Source organism: Symphalangus syndactylus, chromosome 2, assembly GCF_028878055.3.
Source record: "Symphalangus syndactylus isolate Jambi chromosome 2, NHGRI_mSymSyn1-v2.1_pri, whole genome shotgun sequence".
Lineage (NCBI taxonomy): Eukaryota > Metazoa > Chordata > Mammalia > Primates > Hylobatidae > Symphalangus > Symphalangus syndactylus.
This window is the reverse complement of record NC_072424.2, coordinates 101,691,831-101,715,529: the sequence shown is the minus strand read 5'-3', so window position 1 is coordinate 101,715,529 and position 23,699 is coordinate 101,691,831. Positions and strand designations below refer to the sequence as shown.

Below are 23,699 nucleotides of genomic sequence, written 5' to 3'. Positions count from 1 at the left end.
TAACCTGAGCTGGACACCTCTTTAAGGAGCTGTGAATTTTAAACCTTAGAATACATACAAATTATTTGGAGAACTCTTTAAAAATGCACAGTCTCAGACTGCCACCTTCCCAGAGACTTTGATTCAATAAGTGTGAGGTGGGCTTGGGAATCAAATGCAGGCTCCCTTGTGAGGAAGGCTGATTTAAAACTAACCAACAGAGAGAGAACACATAGAGACTCCAAAGGCATGATCAAGTTCTTTCTAAGTCAGAGCAATTCCACAGGCTTTGTAACTTTGTTTTTAAGTAGAAAATGTGAATCTTTTAAGTTCCCCTTTCTCATCTCTTATCCATATCATAAAATATCTCTACTCTTCCTACCTTTTCTCTGTGATCTCTGGCTAATGCAGTTAAGGGCAGAGAGACCTGAGTAAGACAGCCCGGGGTATGAATCCTAGCCCTAATGCTTGCTAGTGGGTAACATCCAGCAAATCGCCAAACCCTCAGTGTCTCAGTTGCCTCTTCTGTAAACTGGGAATGATTAGAACTTACCTTGGAGGGTGTTATGAACTGAAGGTTTGTACGTTGAAGCTCTAACCCTCTGTGTGGCTGTATTTGAAATGGGCCCTCTAAAGAAGTAAGGTTAAATAAAGTCATAATGGTGGGTCCCTGATCCGATAGGATTAGTATCATTATGAGACTGCAGAAAGCACTTGTGCTTATTCCTGCACACTCTTTCCCTCTCCCTCCCTCCCTCACTTCCGCCGACATGTCTCTTTCCCTCTCTCTCTCTCATCTTTTCTCACTCTCTCTCTCATCTTTTCTCACTCTCTCTCTCTCTCTCATCTTTTCTCACTCTTTCTCTCTCTCTCTCTCCCTCTCTCTGACTGTCTCGCTCTCTCTGTCTCTGCCTCTGTCTCTCTCTCATCATACACAAAGAAGAGGTCTTATGAGCACATAGTGAGAAGACAGCTACTGGTAAGACAGAAAGAGGGCCCTCACCAGACTAACCATGTAGCACTCTGATCTTGGACTTCCAGCCTCCAGAACCTTGAGAAAATAAATTTCTGTTGTTTAAGCCAGCCAGTCTGTGGTATTTTATTATAACATTCCAAGCTGACTAATACAGAGGGCTATTGTAAAGATGAAATGAGGTAATATATGTAAAAGCACATAGAATGGCACCAGGCACACAGTAAATGTTAAGTGTTAACAAACACTGTATGTCTTGTAAACTCTTCATTTAAAAGATGGGGAGAATTATGATATTAATTATATTGCCTGAGGATTAATCTATAATCATATGAAAAAACCAATATAAAATTATTTTCTCTTTTCTTTTAGTAACTACTTGTAAAAACCCATAATGTTCTCTGAATTATCTCCAATATGGTCAATAAGAATATTAAAATCTGGTAATTAGGTAAAAGTTTGATACAAATCTCAGGATACAAATAATATTTGTATAAAGAAAGAAGAAGGTACCTCTTAGAGACCATACTTAACCCTAATAAAATATGTAATTAACATCTTCTGAATGGGTCATTCTAAACCTTCAAAATGAATACCAAAGGGCAGTTGCCTATACATCTATGTAATAAAGAGAACTGAGTTTTTTTGTAGTAGGAAGGGTCTGATTATTTTTAAATACTATAAAGCACTTTGCAACCAGCAGTAATATCAAAACAGAGCCAGAGAACAGCAGCATGATTAGAAGAAGATGGTCATGACCTAATGTGACATTCTTATTAGAGCTCTCTAAGGAAGGTGAGCATTACTTGCTTCCTTTGAGTTGTATTCTAATCTTTATTTGCAGAACTTTTATTCTCTGATCACTTTTGAATTAATTAGTTGATTTTAGGCCCTACTTGTTTTCATGTTTTATCTTTTTTTTATTTTAATCAATCTCAAAAATGTATCCCTTTCCCAATCACTCTTGGCATGTTAGGAAATTATGTTGGATGAGTTTGGATGTATTTTAACCTGAGTGAACATGTGAGATTCCCTCAAACCCAAGATTCTGCAACAATATTCTCATGAAAATAACCATCATGATTGGGTATCGACCGATGCATATTGGCCTGCACTAGCAGATACTATAATATTGAATTCAATCATTTCAGTAGCCTTCAATGGTATGTCTAAGAAGCCTACAAGTTTCACCTTAGGGATCCTACAAATAAATAGAACATAACCTTTTTACTAAGTAGCTTTCACTAAATCACAATATTTAATGGATTCTTTAATACAATTTGCAATGATATTGTAAATGATATTGCAATGATTCTGTCTCAATCAGTTGTATTGCTATAAAGGAATACCTGAGGCTGGATAATTTATTTTAAAAAGGGATTTATTTGGCTCATGCCTCTGCAGGCTGTACAAGAAACATGGTGCCAGCATCTACTTCTCATGAAGGCCTCAGGAGGCTGAGCTTCCACTCATAGCAGAAGGTGAAGGGGAGCAGGCATCACCTAGCAAGAGAGGAGGATGTGCCAGACTGTTTTACTGATTTGCAAATGATACTGTATTGACACATAAAATTGCACATTTGCAACAGACAATGTGCAAAGGTCAATACAGTGTCATTTAAAAGAGACAAATTTGAACTCAATACCTTAACAAAACAAGGAATACACCTAATTTGAAGTAAAGCAAATACATTTCAAACATAAAATGAAGGCTTGAAAAAAAAATGTAGGCTGGAAATCTGCTGGTAGTGCAACTCGAAATGGACTCACGTCTAAATGCTATCATTGACTAAAGTGTGCCATAAATTAATTACATACATACAAATTACAAAATATGTAAATATATACATTATTTATTATAAAATACATAAATTATCATATTAGATTTTTAATAGATGATAATATTACATGTTACAGCTGAAATCCAGTCATTAGTCTTATATTTCGTTCAAGAATATTGCTGACATTGGGAAAAGATGATTCACACGATTCATCTCAGTAATAAAAACCCTTTAATCACTTTAATTATTATAATTGAAGGTAAAACATGGAAATTGGTGTACTAAGCAAGACAAGTATCTACCTCTCTGTATTTGGGGGAAAGGATTTATTGAGCTGCCATTATTCCAGACCATCTGAGAGGTAAAGATAATGGTTAGACTTACCCAATTTATCATTACATAATTTGGACCATAAACTTTCGTCCAAAACATAGACTGAATTCAGTGAAAAATACCTGTAAAATCGGTTGGTTGATGCCCAGTTGGAAAATATGCCCTTGGGGGTTGGGGGGAATTGATATATATGTGTGTGCATATATACGACTATTTTATATTAATACAGATGTAAGACAATACTTATTGCTGTAAACTATTATTGTAAATAAAGATTAATTTATCAAATACAGGTTTGATAATTGCATTTCAAATGCTTCTTCTCCAGATTTGTATATAAGATAATGGCATGGCATGGATAGTGCTAGCCTTTGGATATGGCTTGTTTGGTCCTACCAAGTCTCTTTTTGAAATCTGATCCCCAGTATTGAAGGTGGGGCCTGATGGAAGGTATTTGGATCATAGGGATGGATCCCTCATGAATGGCTTGGTGCCATTTTCAAGGGAGTGAGTTCTCACTCTTAGTGTCCTTGAGAGCTCCCCTAAGAGCTGGTTGTTGAAGAGTCTGGCACCTCCTCCTCTCTCTCTTGCTTCCTCTCTCACCATGTGATGTCCACTCCCTTTCACCTTCCACTATGAGTGGAAGCTTCCTGAGGCCCTCATCAGAAGTAGATGCTGACATCATGTTTCTCGTACAGCCTGCAGAAGCATGAGCCAAATAAATCTTTTTTCTTTAAAAATTATCCAACCTCAGGTATTCCTTTAGAGCAACACAACTGACTGAGACAGAATTAGAAGAAGGGTTTCAAAAGAATTTCAGTTTTTAAAAAAGTATATACATATTCCTTGTAGTTAGAGGTAGATACGAAAATATCTATACGCCAGACATCTATGTATATAAAATGAGAATATAGCAACCTAGGTAAAAGTCTGATCAACATTTCAGGTGAATATAAATATTATCAAAATGGTCATTGCACTTAGTTTAATAATATCCTTTCATCTACTAACATAACTGACTACCCTTTGGCTAAGAGAAAGAACTAAAAAGTACAGTTACGGATTTTGCATGACATCAGAAAAAATAAAGGCTCAATCTAAATGTTATTTTCTTGTAATCCTATTCATATGAGCTCTTCTTCAGGATGAGGTGAAACTTCTAGATTTAAAAGCATGCATTGGCCAGGTGTGGTGGCTCACACCTATAATCCCAGCACTTTGGGAGGCCAAGGCGGGCAGATCACGAGGTCAAGAGATCGAGACCATCCTGGCCAACATGGTGAAACCTCATCTCTACTAAAAATACAAAAATTTGCTGGGCATAGTTGTGCGTGCCTGTATAGTCCCAGCAACTCAGGAGGCTGAGGCAGAAGAATTGCTTGAACCCGAGAGGCGGAGGTTGCAATGAGCTGAGATCACACCAGTATACTCCAGCCTGGTGACAGAGCGAGACCCCATCTCAAAATAAATAAATAAATAAATAAATAAATAAATAAATAAATAAACAAACAAACAAACAAACATGCATTGCAGGTAATGTCCTCAAAACAAATGTTAGTTTATGAAACAAATGCATAAGATATCTAAAAACAGATGATAATTTAGACTACTTAAAAGCAAAGTCAGTTTTAATTAGTGGAAAATCTAAACTGTAGAACATGTTAGAGACATTTCAGAAATTATTTTCAAGGGAGTTGTAAAAATCAAGTCAATGGCTAACAAAGAATCTGCATGGCATACTTAAATAGCTAAACCATACATACAGGGGTTTATAGTTCACACCCCACCCAACTTGCTTTCTCTTTACAACAAGCTGGAGACATATTTAGAGCAGGTAGAGCAGGAAGCAGATTCAGAAAGATAATTATTTGCACAGCTGGGAAGTGGAAGTGCCTAACCAAATATATAAGATATGTGACTCTCTAATGATGACATATTTTTTATTAAGAGCATTTCCAAACCATGTATTCTTAAAATCTTTAAAAGCCATTTAAAATGGACCACTGTTTTATGGGAATTGAACAGTGAGAACTCATGGACACAGGAAGGGGAACATCACACTCCGGGGACTGTTGTGGGGTTGGGGGAGGGGGGAGGGACAGCATTAGGAGATATACCTAATGCTAAATGACGAGTTAATGGGTGCAGGAAATCAACATGGCACATGGATACATATGTAACAAACCTGCACATTGTGCACATGTACCCTAAAACCTAAAGTATAATAATAAAAAAAAAAGAAAAAAAAATCAACCATATAAAAACCACATGACATCAAAAGGTATAGTTCTAAATGCTAGCCATAGGAAAAAAAAAAAATGGACCACTGTTATGGTTACGTTTTTTTTTTTTTTTTTTATGGCAGACTTTTCTTTGAAAATATCAATTTCACTTCAGCCTAGATTTAATAATCACCCATTTCACTGTAGTAGAGTTACTCATTTTTTAAGCAAGTAACTATTGCACACTTATGTGCTAACTGCTGTGCAAATGGTTGTGGATATTGCAGTGAATAAACAGAATTCCTACCCTGTGAAACCCACCATGGTCCAGCATACACACCCTATTAAAATAAATGCATATTTCTTTGTACTCTGTGACAAGAATCATACAAGTCCTGTTCATATTTCCAGTGGAACACATAAAGAGGCCCTAGATTAGGTCTGGGTGTCCAGACAAGGCAATGTTTGAAGTGACTATTGATGTGAAAAATGAAGGAGCTGGCCAAGAGAAGCTAGGTTGGGTGGGAAGAACGCTCTAGGTAGAGGAAACAATTGCATGTGCAAAGTCCCAACAGAGGGAAGAAGCATGGTGTCTACCTTCAAGGGACGGAATGCAGGTCCATGTGGCAAGCAGACACAGAGACTCACACACGGCGAGACTCAGAGAGGGTGGCAGGACTGATGGTGTAGAGCCTTGTAGCCTCTCTCAAGGATATTCGTTTTTTCCTGTGAAGTAGTCCCAGAATCATTCCACACACCCAGCAGGTGGGTGCAGCAAGACGTGACTTGAATTTTATAAACATTCCTCTACTTGCAAGGTTGAGAATGAATTAGAGGGGACAAGAGTGTGTGTGGGAGACAGAGGCTAAATAGGCAAAACTCAGAAGAGAGCCAATGTTAATATATGCAGGCTATTGATGGTAGAGATAGGGCACAGATTCAAAACATACAGGTGGTAAGTGAAGAAGACTTAGAGATAGGTTAGAAGTAGAAGGTGAGGAGAGAATCGGGGTAGTGAGATTTTACTTAATTAAAAAAGAAAAAAACGACTGGAATATATTCATAGGACATCTGTATTCACAAAAGCTAATTGATGAGTCAGGTTAATTACTGTTCTCCACATGCTGAATTTCTAACATAGTTTCTGTAAGCATAATTCGGCAACACAACAATGGTAGAGAGTGTCATGCCAAAATGAATTGCTAACATATGCAATTAAAATAAATGTCTATGAGACATAACTGTCAAAATAGTAATTATGACATGGGGAGCTAGAAGCAATCTGAAAATTTATTTGAAATTAAATTCCTGTCCTCTGTATAGACTCAGTATATTCCAAACCAAGGTATTTTTTTTCCAAAAAGTAAAAAATTTAAAAAAGCTAATCAAACTGTATTACTGAATATTCAACTACATGAGTCAGATAAACAGTACGTAAGTGGGAACTCCTCTTTGAGGAGTTTAATGATTTTGAAATCATGTCCTTTTAAAATGTATTTCAATTTTGAAAATTAGTGAAGAATAAACCACTCTGAATTTTAGAAGTTCATGGTCATGTTTGACATTCACTACTGGTAACTAAGTTTTGTAATATAAGAGCATCCCATCAAACACAAAGTTAGAACTTTGAACATGTGTATTAAAGAGCATTTACTAAGCAACCTATTCGATTTGAAAAAGCTTAAAAATAGAATAGGATATGCATGCAATCAAGAGTCCCAGATGTATTTCTCTGTTTGGATGTGCTAGCAAGAGCTGAAGAGGCTTTTTAGGTAAATAATCATAGTATTCTGTAAAAATACTATTCAACAAGAAACATTCTGAAGCATACTTCTAGCAAATCTTAAGGAGGTATATTTCACCAATTCTGAGACTCAGATTTTTATTATTATTATTATTTTAAATGTCAACATCTCTGAAATCAAGAGGTCTCTTGCAAGATATTTTCTTACAAAGACTGTGAAGATAAACGCAAGGGAAACTCATTATGAAGTTGCAATTACCTGTTCTTGGACATAGATAATCGAACTCTTTCTCCTGACTAAGCTACGGACATTGTTGCTACAACACATGTTAATTGCCACTTAAAACACCTTCTCATCACTGAAACATAAATATATTGTTTACATGAATACATGGCAACAAAAGACAGGGCACAAATTTGGTCTGAGTAAAATAGTCTTCATTGGAGGAATGACAATTACTGATTTTCATGCAAATCTACAAAGTGTTCTATGAAACACAAGAAAGATACCCACAAACATATGTAGCTGTGTTGTATTTTGTTACTGATATTTGTGCAAAAGGATTTCCCGACATGCAGCTCAGTGAAGATGAAGGGGGGAAAGTCTTGCCCAAACTCTCAGAATAGATTTTAAAATGTCTCAAAGCAATGAGGGAATGAGGGGACGGATTCATGCATTGGGCTGGGGCAGCGGTAGGGGGTGAGAGGCTATCATTAATGAAACTATCATAATTTATTAGAAGTCTTTCTTATTTCTTAGTGATATATAAGTTGGTACAACTTAAAATTAGTGTCATATTAGTTTCAGAGTAATTTGGTTATGGAAGAGCAACGAATTAACAGATGGAAAACTGGGGTTCTAGTCCCAGATATTTACATAATAATCTGGGAAGTCATGAGTCCATCTGTTAACTTATCTGAGCCCCAATTTCCTCAACTGTAAAATAAAGATGGTGGGCTAGATTATTACTAAATTATTCTAGTTTTATGATATTATGATAAGTCTATTATAGCTATCAAATGTTAGATCTAAAAGAACTTCACATTTTAAAAATGATACATTTTATATTTTTATTACATTTTACTATTTTCAATAAATTTATCTGAAAAAATAAATAGGAAAACTTGGTTCACTGCATTTGACACTCTAAAAAACACAAAATAGAAATAATTGGCATATTTTTCCTATGAGTTTTGTATTCAGGCTTTTAAAAGTGAAACATGACAGTAACCATACTAATAGTGGAAAGACCAAGTAGTAAATAAAACCCCAGATAAGGGCAGATTTGGTTAAATATTACATCTTCAGAACTATTTTGAAATTGCCACTGTTCATAGGAGATTAGATACTATAGAAGGCCTCTAGCTCCACTAGCATTAATGAAAGATCAAACTAGCTTGATTGCAACTTTAGCTTAAAAAAGTACTTGCCTTTGAGTCATTTGAAAATTTGCTATAAATGTATAGTAAATGTTGTGGTATGTATGTATTAACAATTTTCAGTTTACTAGAACGCTTATTTAACCTGAATAATACATCATCCAACAAATCTGAATGATGTTTATATATGAGATGTTATGGTAAAGTAGTTTGATGGACAACTTTATCATCAGATAAAATTTTCCATAGTAACCCACCAAATGGCATATATGAAATTGTACTGTAAAACTTCATATAACACAGACAGATACTACAGGGGATGATAAAGTTCTTATTAAAGAAATATGGTAATGAAGATATTTTAGGCAAAGATAAGCTTTTTATCTTGCGCTTAGAAAGTGGTACTAACAGGCTGGGCATGGTGGCTCATGCCTGTAATCCCAGCACTTTTGGAGGCTGAGGCAGGCAGATTGCTTGAGCCAAGGAGTTCAGGACCAGCCTGGGCAACATGGCGAAAACCTGTCTCTACAAAAACTAGAAAAAAATTAGCTGGATGTGATGGCGCATGACTGTAGTCCTAGCTACTCAGGAGGCTGAGGTGGGGGAATTACCTGAGCCCAGGAAGTCCAGATTGCAGTGAGCCAGTGAGCCATGACTGCACCACTGTACTCCAGCCTGTGAAAAGAGTAAGACCCTGTCTGAAAAGGAAAAAGAAAAAATAAAAGAAGAAGAAAGAAAGAAAGAAAGTGGTGCTAATGAAGGTGGATAATTCCACTAGGATATAATTTACCAAAGTCAATGAAGGATTATGCAAAGGGCATACAAATTTTAAAATAGTAACCTGGAAATATGAGATCAAGGAAAATTTCACAAACATTTATTACTATATAATGGAGAAATATTCAAACTTACTCTTTCTCATAATGGGTTTTTAATTCCAGTATGTTTCATCTTAACATAGAATGTTAAAAGAAAATCACAACTACATGTATCAAGAATTTGTTTTTAAAAATTACTGCTTGAAATGGCACAAAACAACTCCAAAATCCATCTTAATCTGGTACCTATATATATGGCATACACACTAAACTAACACTATTATGTCAAAATACATATTTTATGTAGAGTCAAAGATTAATAGTACTTTTCAGCTTGATGTATCACAGCATGCATTAATTCAATCTAGGACTAATGAGATTCCTGTCGTAGTTACACTATTTAGAAGATTTTATTGGTAAAACTGGTTCACTTCCATCCCCATTGGTAGTGTTTCCCAGATATTCTCTTTTTTTGTCTGAGTCAGAAACATATACATTATGCAAGCTCATCAATAGGCTTTTCGGTCCTTTCATCATTTTACCCATAAGCTATCACAGTCCACAGTGTACATTAGGTACATTAGAACTAGACCTCTATAGGTCTCTCAAATTTCTGTACATACTGAGAGCAAAGATACTAACTATGCTTTTGTTCTGAACTCTTTTCAATAATTTTTTGATAGTAAACAGGCTGGGAATATAGAGATAGTGTCTCTCATGGAAACGGACGGTAGGGGCAGCTTTGTTTATGGCCCAGTATAATAAAGATAGTGGTTCTCTTCTGAGCAAAGTTCAGGCAGATTTGTTTGTCATCCCTTACAAAACATTCAGGATTCCTAAACTTAGGATTCCTCAGCTGTGATGCAAACCCACTAATTGCACAGTACCCACTGAGGCCCCTCTATGTCAACTCCAAAGCACTTGGAGGGATAAGGAAGTTCGTTTTGCTTGCTGTGCTGTAATGAGGTCTTTGTCTCTGATTCAGGAGTATCATGTCTTCTGCCAGCATCTGCCATGAAACTGTGGAAGGCTAAATAAATTGTTAGCCTGAAAGTAAGGCAAAATTTCAGACTTTTCACATTCTTGACAAAACCCAACTTTGTTTTGCAAAAGGAATGGATAAATTTTCTTAGCAATTTTCCATTTTCTAGTTTTTCTCAATATTATAGAATAGTAATTAGCCTCTTCAGTGTGTAATTATTCACCTATAAATGAATAGTGATTAATTTCATGATTATTGATTTCTGAAAAATATAATATTGGTCATTTGAGCCCAGAGGATTAAGATTTACAACACACAACCCAAAAAGAACTCAAATCAGGCTGCCCACACCAACTCGTTCTGTCCTTCTCACCCCCAGCTCAGCTAATTAGGCTTACATCCAAGTGAGGGAGAGAAATATTTGACTGAAAATTTTAGATGGAGACTTGCTAATCAACAACTAAGTTAAGCCATTTAGAATATCATTTTTGAGATGTCAAAATAAGTATGTGTATCAGGTTCATGGACATGTTCATTGAGTGAAAAGCCTATTAACTATTTTATTACAGGATCTTTCTCACCCCCTTCCCCTTCCATATATAACACTTTTGGAGAAAAACATCCAGTGCTGCAATTTAAGTGTACTTGTGCATTGTAAGAAACCATTAAAGCAAGGCTGAACATTGCAAAAGTCTGAGAGGGTAACCTGGGAAACGACCATTACGTAAATCTAGTATATTATGATTATGATAGTGGCGCAGATCTGTGCACAAAGCAGGAAGATGATAGACATCTGATCTGTTTGAAGATGATAAGAACACAAAGATGACCTGACATTATGCCCTGATAACTGGTTGACATTTTTATAGACTTCCATTATGGAGTGAATCTGAAAACAAGTTATCAACATTCGGTGTCTAAATCAGACACACTTAATTGATCATTTCTTTTTTTTCTTTCTTTCTTTTTTTTTTTTTTTAGACAGAGTTTCACTCTTGTTCCCCAGGCTGGAGTGCAGTGGTGCGATCTTGGCTTACCACAACCTCCGCCTCCCAGGTTCAAGCAATTCTCCTGCCTCAGTCTACCGAGTAGCTGAGATTACAGGCATGTACCACGACACCCGGCTAAATATTTTTTGTATTTTTAGTAGAGACAGGGTTTCTTTCTGTTGGTCAGGCTGGTCTCAAACTCCCGACCTCAGGTGATCTGCCTGCCTTGGCCTCCCAAAGTGCTGTGATTACAGGCGTGAGCCACCATGCCCAGCCAATCATTTCTTGTTTTCTTTAGAAAAAAAAAAAAAATGCATATAATAGACTGGAAGAGCTTTGTATAGTTCAATGGTAAAAACAACCACTGCCAATTTTCAAGGCAAGGGTTTTCATCCTATTGATAGTGTAACTAAATCAGGGTTTATTAACCAAGTTAAATAATAATTAGGCAAATAATATTATTAAATTTTGGTCATAGCATTTGCATATTCCCAATATCCAAAATAAGAAGATAATTAGGTCTACCTTACGAATCCTATCTTGAAAACTTACTGTACACCTGACAACTTATGGTTGGCAATACAGACTTCAAGAGGGCTCTAGCCAATTGCTATGGAGAAAAAAGGGGGCTAAGTTTGGAAAAGAGAGAAAAAAATGGTAATGATAGTTGCCAGAGTCAACTTTCTCTTGCTCTATCTGGTAGATAGTAACACCACCCAGGGCCATTCCTATCTACTTGTATAGAAAAGGCTGTGCTAACTTTTGATGTTGAATATTATAAAGCATACCATAAAATGGAGGAATCTTGAAGGTCTTCATCATTTAATATCTAGCATTACTTCAGGTAACTAAATAAAATTCCTTCCCTCTTATTTTAGTAGGAATTTAAAACCGAGAAGCACTTTCTCCATCAGCAAAAAACAACAACAACAAAAAACAAATTTAGATTCACGGCTCTTCCCCCATGCTCCAATTTCTGCTGCAAAAAAGAAAAGCGACAATTAGGAAACAGCTAATATGGCAGAGGTTTCGTGACAGACATCAGCTGCATCGTTTCACATTAGCTGTTCAAACAGCCATCAGAAGATAATGACTTTCACTCACTATCAATCAATAAATGATTCAGTGGTAGTTTCCCATAATTCATTGCTGTTACTACCAGTAATCATGTCTTCTTCTTTGTTTCTTGAAATTAAATTTGAACAAAGCAGTATGACTAACTACCAGCTGATCTTCAATAGTTCCCACCAATAATTTGCTGCTTTGGACATTACACTATATTAGTAATAGATTAAGGCTCTGTATATTTTTAAGTCATGGTGAATTGCTAAGTAATTGCATTCATATTATTCACTCTACTATTGGTGAAGAGCATTATGCTGCCTAGATGAAGCTAGATTAAAATCAATTAAAAAGATGAGTTGGTTTTGTTTATCATGTATTTTTATAATTTATCTGACAGCTGTTTCCTGAATACCACTGAAGAATGCATATGAAGCAAATATAACCCTTCTGAATAAATCGATGCTTCTTTAAATCTTTTTTTGGAATGTATTATGCCCAAACAGGGTTGTTAAATTAATTCTGCAATCATGAGATTCAAGATGGTACTAACAACTTTCTGATCTTCCAAATTTTGTGCTAATGCTTAATTAGGATTAATTGCATGACTGGAAATGGTGTTTCAATAACAATATTAGGTGGGTCATACTTTCTGGATAACATTTAATATGAAAATAGTCATGCAACTATTAATGTCAACATGTAGATACTGAAGTAGCTGTACCACCTACATCACACTAGATGTAGGAATTTTTGTTTTAAAGTAAAATAAAATGAAACTTTTTTTTAGCCTTTTTTATTTTGGATGTTTTAGACAGTGCCAACTTCTGATGCAGAAACCTGTATAAATACAAAAACTTCCATCCCCACGGGCCACTCATTTCCACTATCAAATCCATCCAGTCCAAGTAAGGTGGTTTTCTGTAGTCACATCGATTCCCAAATGTGAGTCTATGTAGTATGTTCACTAAATGCCTTACTTCCTCCCCTAATAAAGTCATCTTTTTACAAGGCCATTTTTGTACCTGACATATCATTTGATGTTACACCCTTCAATATTTAAATTACATGCCACCCTCCTAGATTTCCAGACCATAAATCTGAGGCTATGCTTCTATAGAGACAAATTATTCTGCATTATTTTTATTTTGCTAAAATTTGTCTAACAACCCATTAAAACAAAACTTTATTTTACATAACTGGCACCATACTACAAAAATAAGTATCAGCCTCCTTATTTAAAGTCTTCATTTTAAAGTCTTCATGTCTCAGGGTAAAGAAGAAATTGCACCTAAAGATCAATTTAAGCTATACTTTCTCAATTCTCTAAAATTTCCAATTAATTTTATTGTGGAAACTCTTGTGTTAGACGAGTTATAGTAACAGTCTGTTGTTCATAATATGGAATGAACAAAAGTCCCCACTCAAAGCCATAAAATATGACCACACACAAGAGAACTGTGTGATGTTTCAAAGTTTCTCATGCAATAAATTTTCACTTTCTTTGCAGAAAAATGACTGATATGTACAGGGAGCGGGAAGGGAAATGTCTACCATAAATTTACTTCTGACCCATAAGGAAACATTGTTTCATTTTTGTGGCAGTGACAGGAATCTTAGAATAATAATATCATTCCATGTTGAAATTAGAGAGAAACAAACAAAAAGCAAAGGAAACGCTTGGTATACTGAGTCACTTATTCTGGAATTTATGAAGTATTTCAAAAACATCAAGAAATATTAAACTGGATCCTGCCATTGAGGCTCTAAGACAAACATAGTGAAGTGTTTCTAAGACCTCAAATATAAATATTTAATTAAAAATAATCCTAAAGGGAAAAAAATGATATCATTAAAACAAGAATAACAACAAACAGAAACAGTGCTACTTCACTGGCTGCTTTCTAAAAAAACTTAGTATGAAAATATGGCCAAGAAAGGGACAGGAGTACAAAACAAAGAATAAACAAATAAAATTAGAAGCTGGTGGTTCTTCTATGGAGATTACAGTTCAAAGTGAATTAAGACTTATTTAAAAATACTAAGGACAATAATATCAACACAAAAGACAACTTTTAGAAGAAGACAACCAAGGATGCGATTGGCTGAAGACATGGGTCGGAGGACGATGGAATGATACGCATGAAAAATCAAAAGTGTAACATCTCAACTGCTCTTTATTCCTTCCATCTTCTCAAAGAAAATCTCAAGTTAAATCAAATGCAAAAGTAAACATTGTAAATATATCCCATCTTTTACTTAAGGGGGCTATTTTAAATATTTTTAATCTTCTTTTGCTGATCCTAACCACTCTGAGGTAGCCATCTCCCAAGGAACTGATTAAGATTTGTTTTAGGTGTCCTGCAAAGAGAAAAGCTGAAGAAATGGTCAGCTTCTGACATAAGAATATGATTAGACAACAAGCCAAAAGCTTTTAAAGTCAATCTCTAGAGAAACTACTCTACAAATTTCTTCATTGCCTCCTTTTGCATGTCAAAAACTAAGCTTGAAGACGCCAGCTCGGGGGGTTAACCAGATTGTAGGAAAATATCCCTTTCTACCATTAATGTTTGTCTGAAGCCACACACACAAAAAAAAACTAATCTGGAGACAGTAAGAAAACCTTGCCCATTTTTCTTTTTTCTTTTATTATTATCATTTTTTGAGACAGAGTCTTGCTCTGTTGCCAGGCTGGATTGCAGTGGCATGATCTTGTCTCACTGCAACCTCCACCTCCCGAGTTGAAGCGATTGTCCGACCTCAGCCTCCCAAGTAGCTGGGACTACAGGCACGTGCCACCGTGCCCAGCTAATATTTTTTGTATTTTTAGTAGAGACGGGGTTTCACCATGTTAGCCAGGATGGTCTCGATCTCCTGACCTCATGATCCGCCCGCCTCAGCCTCCCAAAGTGCTGGGATTACAGGCATGAGCCACCGCGCTCCCGTTTTTCATTGTGTAAGATTTATTGGAAGGCATATGAAAAAAAGGTGAGAGAACATATGTTCTGATTTCTAATTTAAGGGCTTTGGTATACAACAGGTGAACCTAGGCCAGGGGCCTCTTTCCTATACATGACACCTAGCACTGTGAGAGGGACCATTGGGTTGAGGGCTCCAGGCCAACAGGTAAGCCCAGCCTCGCTAAGCAGGTGGAGCATCAGGGTCAGAGAGAGATGCCTGACTGACACTCCCGTGCTCGGCTCAGTTCTAGTGAAGTGCAAATTCCAAGCTGACAGTGTCCCCAGCCCAGGACTCATACTGAAGGGATCAGGTGACCCCAGAAAGGCTAGGGCTGCACCCTAGTGTTGTAAAGGCACATAAGTCACAATCCCCACCTCTCCTGGACCAGGTCACCCTTGAGGGAGAGAAGCAAGAAAAGAGAAAGCTATCTGAGAGCCTGTCATTTCAGAAGGGGCTGCTTACATCACCAGATAGACTAAACTTGAGATCCAATTTGACCTGTAGGTAGTGTTTTTCCTTCCATTTACCAGTGGATGAAGTGGATGAAGATTATATCTGCTATAAATAAAATAAAAGGACTAGTTTTCTGGACAAATCCAAGTTGGCTTGTGAGGTAAATTATCAATCCTAGGTTAAAATAAATGGCATCCCATGGGACTGAAAGAACTCTACTGTGATCAAGAATTCTAAAAAGAAAAAAATATCAAGCGAGGATGAGGTTAGGGAGAAAGAGAGAAGGAAGACAGGAGATAAGGTGAGAAAAAAGAAAAGGAAAGAAAATGAAGGGAATATAGAGGAAGAAAAGAGGGAAGGAAGGAAATCTGTGCTCACAAGATAACAGGATGAGTTAATTTAATGGCTCAAGTGTGAGCCTCTGAGTCTTAAACCTGTATTAAAATTTCACCCTCACAGCTCAGTAGTCATAGATCCTGGCCAAAGCCAATTTATCTGCCTAAGCTTCAGTTTAGTAACATTATATGCAAAATGAGATCAATACCTATCATACAGATACAGATTTATTCATACGGCCTAAAGTCCCTTAAAGAGCCAACAAAGAGACAGAAGTCTACACAATAAGTGATTTGACCCACCTCTGTGCACATCCATCTTTACAGGACCTGAAAAACTCACAGAAGGCTTAGTCTGAATGGTTTTCACCAGAAAAAAGTCTTCAGTTTGTGGCAGAGGTTATGAAGGCAGATGAGAGAAGACAGAGGCAGAGAGGCTAACAGGGGAAGCCCTAGGACTCAGGATAAAGCCTGGGGAGAACCTGGCCCTTCCAGGCCATGGTACTGGAGGTGAGTCTAAGTTAAAAGTCTCTCAGACACAGGACTGGGATCCAGCTAATCCCAAAGACAGGAATTTACTTTGGTAAATTGATTTCAACAGACGAATTATGACAGTGATGATGATGATGACTTCCTAATAAGGGCTGGAAATTAATAGATTACATAAACTATACAGGCCCGGCACTCATTAATTTATGTGAGCCATTCAGGTTTCCAATTATATCTTGTGGACAAAGCAGGGAATTAGACAGAAGGAAATAAAAAAAAAAAAACACCCCTGGAGCCAGGAATCGATATCTGGACATTTTGCACGCAAACAGTGTTGATTAATGAATCAGTCTGAAGCTGGAGGAAAAGTGGTGTAACATGGGATTCTGAAATTTGCTCTGCTGCTTATGTATTTTCATCCATAATTTGTAAGAAAGATGTCAAAAGCACAATTGTCAAACTACAGAAAATCCTAAACCAGGATGAGGGGCAAAGGTGTATACAGAATGAGATAATCAGAAGTACAAATTTATTTTTTTAATGGGCCAGGACATATCTGATGTGATGGTAGCTCATGTGGAAAAAGTAAAGTAAAATCCTGGACTTCTAGTGAGCACAAGCTCAACATGATATGGCTGTGAAGGAAGTCCATGTCATTCAGCCTCTATCAGTGTCCGCCAGTGGCCTTCCAACTCACAGGATCCAATCATCATAACTCATCCTGCAATGATGAGATCATATCTGGATTATTCTTCTTACTTCTCATTCTTGTGCTGTAAGTAGAAATTTGTATGATTAGAGGACATCTATGAGCAGTAAGAAGTCTCTGAAAATCATTGATGAAAGTGAGGATATTTTGTTTGTTAGGAATGAAGCCTCAATGGGACATGCAAACTTCCTGCACATATGTGAAAACTCTTCAAGAAATACATTTATTCTTTGTTTTGCTACATTGCAGAACCAGCCCAGGTAGATATGTCACAGAAACCCAACCGGCTCAGTGTAGTACAGCCAGAGGCAGTGAAGGAAAGAGGGTAAGTTGAAGCCAGCCATAACTCAGGCATTAATTCATTCATAATTCAAGAATCAACAGGTATTTATGAGCACCTTCTCTATGCCAGACATTGCTTGGTAGTAAGCTGGAGATGATATTCAAGATATTGAACAACTGCTTGCCATAAACACCAACCACTCAAAACAGATACATAATTAATCAGAAAGCACGCCAGCCACAAAGGGCAGTATATCCATCCCAGTGCACACTGCATCTCATCCCAGTGTTATCAGTCCAAGGAGCAAAAATCCATGTGTGATTACAGTACACTAAGACACCTGCTGTATTTGAAGTGCGAATAAAGAGTCATAGCAGCCCTGAAAAACAGATGGAAAGACTTAATAAACAAAAAGCATTTGAGAGGATGCTTGATGAATAGTGTGGTGAACCAGCAGGTGAAGGAAACATAGGCGAAGTTAGAAAACTTTGACAGTGTTCGGTGTGTCCAGGGAGCCATAAGTATGTCAAAATTGCTATATCACCATGAAGGTGAGAATAAGTAGCAAACAGAGACCAGGTCATGAAGGGTTATGAGTACTACTGTGCAAAGCAGTATGGATGCTTTGCTTTTGGCTATGGGGATCACTGAAGAACTAAGAGCAAGGAAGTGATATGATTACAATTATTCAATAGGAAGTTCACTCTAATGGCATTGAGCAATGCAGACTGATATAGCTACTGCAATTGTTTAGGACTGGCTTAAATTAGAGAAGTGGTAGAGGAAGAGGAAGAAAGAGATTCATATCAAGGACAACAGGAGGTGGCCAGTCAGCACCTACTGGGTCAAGTAGGATGATACATAGATTTCTTGCTTGGGTAATTGGGGTCATTCACTTAGACAAGAAATGTGGGGTTGCAGGTATACTTGGAGACTGTTGAACTGAAAAAATTATATCTTTTGAGTTTCAGTGTTTCATGGTATATGAAAAAACTAAGTTATGTAGGGAACTTGAGCAAAGTGGGATCTAAAGTTATAAATTTCAGAATCATTACATCTGAAACTACCCTAAAAAAGGAAACTGAAGAAGAAAATGAGGGAGCTCAGGACTGACTTAAGAAAACTAATATTTACACAGTGGATTGACAAAAGAAGCCTGCAAAACAAACAAACAAACAAAAACACATTAAAGCCACATCTCTCTCAATGAGCAACCTTGGACAAGTCACTTTGCCTTAATGAATTTCCTTAACTCATAACTTGGGGATAATAATACATAGCTCACAGGGAATAAATCATCATGAATGGTCATGTGCTCAAATATTAGTTCTCTTCTTTCTTTTGTGAATATTTCGAGTTTGAGTCTTTGACTAGCTAACACTGACTACCTAAGGCTATCTCATTTAAATACTGACTTGATTATGTCTTTTAAAAAAATTAAACAGGTTGGTGATATAAAGGGAGAGCAAAAATTCTAGAATAAGATGGATTTGGATTCCTAATTCAAATCTGGAAAATATCCTTATCTGAACATGTTTTTTTCTCAGTTGTAAAATGAAGGTAACTGTACCTATGTCACAGGATTCTGTTGCTTAAAGGCAGTAACATAAGTAGCTCATCTCTCTCAGTATCTGCAATACAGCAAGCATTCAGTAAGTCTCAGTTCTTTCTCCATTTCATCTCTTTACTTCTCAAGTGTACTGTACCAGACATAATACAACATTTCCTTAATGACTCAGGGTTATCATTATGAACATCAGTTAATGTTACGTGTCTGAGATGCAGATGCAGCTGCAAATGTAATAGAACATCAGGCGAAATGAACCACTCATGTAACACACAGTTGACTTGCCTAATTTTGTCATATGCATGATACTGAATCCGCAGCAGCTTGAGATGATTTACCAGGCACACACAAAAAAATTGTGAACAGCTGCCTTTCTAATATTTGATATCATATAAGGGAGATGAACGAATGTTATAGTGATTCATCAACCTCTCAAGTCCAATGTTTGTTTGTTCTCTTATAGCTAACATAACTTTCTTATGCATCTGGCCTTATCTTTTATAAATGAAGTCTGGAATCTGTGTTGTACCACACCATATTCTACAACACAGCTCTGTTCACTGCATTTGCATCTACTATGTCATAATACTTTTAAACTTACGTTTGCATTAGAGCTGTCAAAAGATCTCTTCTGGCTAACTCCCCACCCTAGTTATAGTCTTCTTTGTCTAAGCATCCACATTTCATGTTCCTGTGACCCTACCCTGACCCTAGGTAAGTAGACCAAGAATCAGCATTAGATGGATGGACAGCTGATTCATAGCACAGGATGTACCTTACAGGTAGACCTGAAAGAGTAAGCTAAGCCAGCTGGATTCTTTGTTTTCAAAATATATCAAGGGAACAAACAAGAAACTATGCCAGTCAGTAGTAATCTAGTGGTGAAATAATGCCATGTGTAATCCAAAATTTGGAGGGACCCAAAAAGATATGGAGAGAAGGAGGATGTAGTCAGCTGGCAGTAAAAAACAATGAAATCTACGGGCAAAGAGAACCACAAGCAGAGCTGCTGCTGCTGCTGCTGCTGCTGCTGCTGCTGCTGCTGCTGCTGTTGCTGTGTGTATGTGCATGTGTGTGTTTGTGTGTGTGTGCGTGTGTGTCTGTGTGAGAGAGAGACAGAGAAAGAAAGAGAGAGAACTGAGGAAAGAGAGAAGAAAGGGAAGGAGAGTATAAGAAGGAAGAGGCAGCACAACAGTAGGACAGAGGGGCAGGAAAGGGAAAAAAAAAAAGGAGGGGTGTAGGGGAGGAGAAGGAACTGGGGCAAGAGAAACGCATCAATCTCTATAGATGCCTTGAGCCTCTAGGGCGCCATAGATCCACTTCCAGTCTGTATTTCTTTAAAATACCTCTTTTTCCCGAGGTAACTTGAGAGGATCTTTTCTTTCAATCAATTTAGCCTGACTGATATATTATAATGGTATCAAAACATAGCCAAATTCCCCTTGTGTAGTGTGCTGAGCTGCTACGGTTGCCATGGCTTTTGATTGCCCTTAGAGGTTGAGTTCAGGGGAGTCTCCTCCTTTATCCCCTGCCCCTTCACCATATTCACATACTCATTGTAGAGACATGAGTTTCCTTTAGAGAATCCTGGGATATAAATGACTAATGATCCAAGATTCTCGGTTTCATCTCCTGGAAAGTCCCCCAAGAGCTGTCCCTCTCACTCATTCTCTTTCTCCATGACTGGTGCTCTTCCTTGCCCACTCTTCCTTTTTTTTCCCTCTGCTTTGCTTTTTCTGGTAGCTTCTACCTCATCTCCTTCCTTGAATGCTTCTCAGGTTTTACAGATCCTTTAAAAACATCAACAGCTAATCTATGCCCCATCCAGTACACCTTCTCTAACCTTCACAATCTGTGCTCTTCTCTGCCATTTGTTTCCTCTGTTTCTCTATCAACATAATGGTTTCTAGATTTTGTTGAGTTATTCTTGAGTCTCGAGTAATTCCAAAAGCCTACAAGGATTCAGAAGGCTAAGACCTGAACAGCTGAAATTTCCAACAATGAGAGCTATCAAACAGTGGCACTTGCTGACCCACAATGAACAGCTTCTGCCTGGCCAAGCAGGCTTTGCAGTCACCAGCCATGAACAGAACAGCTCAGGGCTCAAGATATATCCCAGCACTGTCCATTTTTGAGACACCTGAAACATAAAAAAACTGAAAAAAAATGCCAGAGGTTTAAAAATGTAAATAAATGTTATATGTCTACATTTAAACACATTAACACTTTTAATTTAAAAACAACAGGACATGTAGTACCCAAACAAAATTATAAAATTCAGAAGAAACTTGAGTTTAAAATTTTAGGGTAAATGAACCTAAATTCTTCTCTAAGTCTTCTCTAAATCCATCAGTTAATCCCTGGGACTAAGGAACCTCCTATAGAGAGAAGCTCAAAAGTCTAAATTTAAGATACTGGGCCTTCTGTGAACTGAGGCCCTGGCCAAATAGGCCTCCTCCCCCTGGAATAATCCCTGCCAGACATCTTACAGGCATGACACGGGCATGAGAGCCAAAGGTTGGGGGTGATCTTTTCACATTATAGATCTGTACTTTTAAGGTTTCATAGCTGCCTTTTATTTGAATATTTAAATAAATTCTAATTTAAAAAGACAAATAACCTAAGCCCTGAGCTTTGCTCTACCACTATATAGCCACGGGACACTGGACATGTCACTTACAAGCTGCAGGCATCAATTGCCTCAATGGCCTAATCCTTTAAAATGAGTGGATCAACAAGACCAGAGAGTTGTTATCCTTTAGAGCTTTAAGATTCTGTATTAGGCTAGGCGTAGTGGCTCAAGACTTTAATCCTACCATTATAGGAGGGCAAGGATGAAGGATTGCTTGAGGCCATAAGTTCTAGACCAGCCTGGGCAAGGTAGCAAGACCCCATCTCTAAAAAAGAATTTTTTTTTTTAATTAGCCAGGCACAGTGGCGAGAACCTGCAGTCCTAGCTACTTGGGAGGCTGAAACAGGAGGATGATGTGAGTCCAGCAATTCAAGGCTACAGTGAAATATGATCGCACCACTGCACTCCAACCTAGGTGACAGGGTGAGACCTGGTCTTAAAAAATATATATATTCTATAATATTATACATTCCTTTGAGTTTTCAACACAATAAGGAAAAAGAAGTATGAACTGACAGAACTTCATGGAGCAAGTCATCATACTATATTAATGAGCTTCAGTGAAAGAGCAATAAGAGCTAAAAATTTTATATACCAATTATTTGAAAACAGAGGCAAGAATGTCCTATATCCAACAGAAAGGTTTAAAATTCATTTAGTTATTTTCTATTTAGCATCACAGAATTTCAGTTTATTTTACCTTCTGCTTGTTGCCCAACTTTATTTCAGAAAGAAATACTTGATGATTGAGCTCAATCAACACCAAGGCAAGAAATTTGAGGTATATGGCATCTGACCATCACCCTTAGGACAGTGCCGAACAAGAATACAGACTGAGGTGGAGAGCCCCCTCACCAGACTGACTAGCATCTGTACATGCTAGTCTGTATGACCACTTCCCACAAAGTATGCATTTAACTGTTAGATACAAATCTACATTAGTTTCCATCCCCACTCAATGAATATTTAAAAAGTATGTTCCTTCCTCCCTAAGGAAGGAGGAGCAGCTAATCTGATTGCAGAAAACCTGATAGTCATTGATATGGTTTGGCTCTATGTCCCCACCCAAATCTCATTTGGATTATAATAATCCCCAGGTGTCAAGGGTGGGACTAGGTGGAGGTAATTGGATCATGGGGGTGGTTTCCCCCATGCTGTTCTCATGACAGTGAGTCTCATGAGAGCTGATGTTTTTATAGGCATGTGGCATTTCCCCTGCTTGCATTCATTCTCTCTCCTGCTGCCCTGTGAAGAGGTGCCTTCCGCCATGATTGTAATTTCCCTGAGGCCTCCCCAGACATGTGGAACTGAGTCAATTAAACCTCTTTTCTTTATAAATTACCCAGTCTTGCGTATTTCTTCACAGCAGCGTGAGAATGGACCAGTACGGTCATTGAATCATGTCTTGTTAGCAGATGAAGCAGATTCATGTGTTAAAGGGCACTGCACATTTGTGGCTGGGGCCAAGTATGTAATGCAGTTTGACCTGCCTGTGTTCAGGTGTAATGGAGCCCTCACTTTATTTTACTTTTAGGCACACCTGGGGAGGACCTCCCCATTTTCTCTTTCTCTGAGAAAATAAAAAACACCATTTTCTCTCTCTTCCAGGTTCTCTGAGACTGAATATGTGAGACTGATTAAATTTGTCCTGAAAAGCTGGCCTCATCCACAGATCTGCTCCAAAGGTGATAAAAGTATAACTAGGTTTTAGGTATGAGCCTCACTCTTTCATGTAGTTTATCAGAGCCCTGCTTCATGGAGAAAGTGCTTGACAACCAATAATAAGGCTATTTTCATCTCTATTTTAGTATCTACTCTTTATTTCTTTCAAAAAAAAGTAAAGCAAGAAATAGAAATTTGGCATTATACTCCAACCTTTAGCTTATTGGTTTGTTGACGAGAAAATCTGAGAATAAATATGAAGACTAGAAACACATAGAACAACGTAGCTCATTTTGCCCTCTGTTTATTGCTGAAGCTTATAATTGCGGTTACATTTTGTTTTAAA

General features: G+C 37.4%; 1 protein-coding gene across 6 annotated transcripts in view; it reads right to left on the bottom strand.

The window, feature by feature from the left end:
• The window catches only part of NKAIN2 (sodium/potassium transporting ATPase interacting 2), a 1,030,776-nt gene that overhangs the window by 915,923 nt on the left and 91,154 nt on the right, over positions 1-23,699 (bottom strand). The window lies entirely within an intron of this gene.